This window comes from Peromyscus eremicus, chromosome 1 (assembly GCF_949786415.1).
Source record: "Peromyscus eremicus chromosome 1, PerEre_H2_v1, whole genome shotgun sequence".
Classification (NCBI taxonomy): domain Eukaryota; kingdom Metazoa; phylum Chordata; class Mammalia; order Rodentia; family Cricetidae; genus Peromyscus; species Peromyscus eremicus.
In genome coordinates, this window is record NC_081416.1 from 186,164,146 (window position 1) to 186,166,212 (window position 2,067).

A 2,067-nucleotide genomic window follows, 5' to 3' on the forward strand; every position below is an offset into this window, starting at 1 on the left:
AGGTTTCGGGTCCCGAATACCTGCCGGGTCTTCCTCACCCAGTTCCGGAAAAGGAAGCTTCCCCAAGTCCAACAGGGAATGGTGGAATTTCCTGTTCTTCAGCGTCATTCCTTGGAGCCGCACCTCCTGGACCCGCCCAATGCACTCCCGCTTCCGGTTACGCGTTTCCTCTAAACTTGCCTACCGCCGATTTTTTTTCTTACTTAGTTTACCTAGTCGGCCTCGCTGTTACTCTTACTCTACACAACTCTGATCACGCAGGTGTCCTCCGCCCTTCTAGACCCGTCCCTCCCACTGGGTCTCAGGCTGCCTTCCACACAGCTCCAGCTGTCGGGCTGCCCTGGACCCGCTCTGCACAGCCACACACACCCCGACTCAGTATCTGACCCCAACGCTGGGTTTTGAAACCTTCAGATACAAGTTATTTCGCCTAACTTCTCATCTTGGGATACCGGCCTCCTGGGTTAAAACACACAAAAAAGACAACCGACACCCTAAATTCTGATGCTCAAGTCTCATTCCCCAAACAAATTAAAGCTAAGATAAAACGCCCTTGCCTCAAAGCACAAACTGTATCTGTATCCCCTAAGGAGAGAATGTTAAACGATATCCAATACACAGAAGTCAAAACGCAGAGTCATGTTCAAGATGATCAAAACATGTAAATTATGTTAAACAACTCAAAAGTAGGAACAAAATGATTTATGGGCAAGAGAACACTAGCAAATGCCTGAAGGATGTGAAGACACCGTAGGATATGAGAAGCGAATTCAATAAGTAGTTAAAAACGCCAGGGAAAACCCAAACTGAAATGAAATAAGAAATGAAAAATGCAATAAGCCTCATAACTCAAAGAGATCAATCAGGTAGGAGACAGAATATGGGGCTTGAAGACAGGTAGAGGAGCTGGATGCCTCAGTCAAGTAACTAGTGCAAGTAGCTAGTGCAAAATAACTAGTGCAAGTAGCTAGTGCAAGTAGCCAATGCAAAATAACTAGTGCAAATAACTAGTGCAAGTAGCTCTAGTTAAAGGTAAAAGTGAAGTTCCAGCTGTATGTTCTGTTCTACACTTATTTGAAATATTCTAAATTTTTGAGGCAGTATCTCACTCTGGAGAGCTTTACTGGAAAGCTAAATAATCATTTCCATCACTCTGCAAATGAAGTAACACTAAAAAGCCTCTTTAGCCTTCCCTCACAGAACTCCACTATTACCTGTCAAATATCTGGAATTACACCATTAGCAATATTCCCTTCAGGAAAGACATTTCAGAAACTCAGGATTTTTAAAGGAAATAGGTGTCTCCGAAACTCAGTGGTCAGTCAGCCCATTGCTAATAGCCTAGTTTTGAATCCATCCTGTGCTGTAAGATGTTGATGTTGTGGTTATACTAAATCAGAAACAAGTTTGTTTTCTGGGAAGCATACTGAAGGTGCTTTTATGGAAAACACGGAAAATTCCTGTTGAAAACTCAGGGGTGAATGTAGACGCTTATGGCTGTCCAAGTTTTTAGTGCAACATCACATGGTTCTTTTATTACTCAGGTTTGTTTTAGCTATCCTGGATTTTGTGCTTCCATATGAAGCTGAAAACTGTCCATTTAAGAACTATGAAGGGACCCCATACCCATCTGCCTGAGACCCCAGACGCGTCCTGAGGCTTGGAAACAAAGCACTAGCTCTCATGGGGACTAGAGAGAGCTCTCATTGGACAAAGATCTGTCATTGGACCAAGAGTAACCTCAGGAGACAGGGAATCTGCCAGCCCTAATTAGACCAAGAGTGGCTTTCTGAGAAGTAGAATCTGCCACCTCTCATTGGACCACGAGAGGCTTCCTGAAACACAGAATCTGTCAGCTCTGACTGGACCAAGAACCCTGATAAGACCAAGAGCGGATCAGTAAGTCACAGAATTATCTAGCTTGGGTTGACCTAAGAGAAGCTCGCTGAGACACAGAATCTGCCTGCTCCAATTAGACCAAGAGCTAAGATAGGACCCAGATGAGCCCCCTGAGACACAGACACAAGCACAGAGTGGACCAACAGCAACTGGCTCAGACACAGGCAC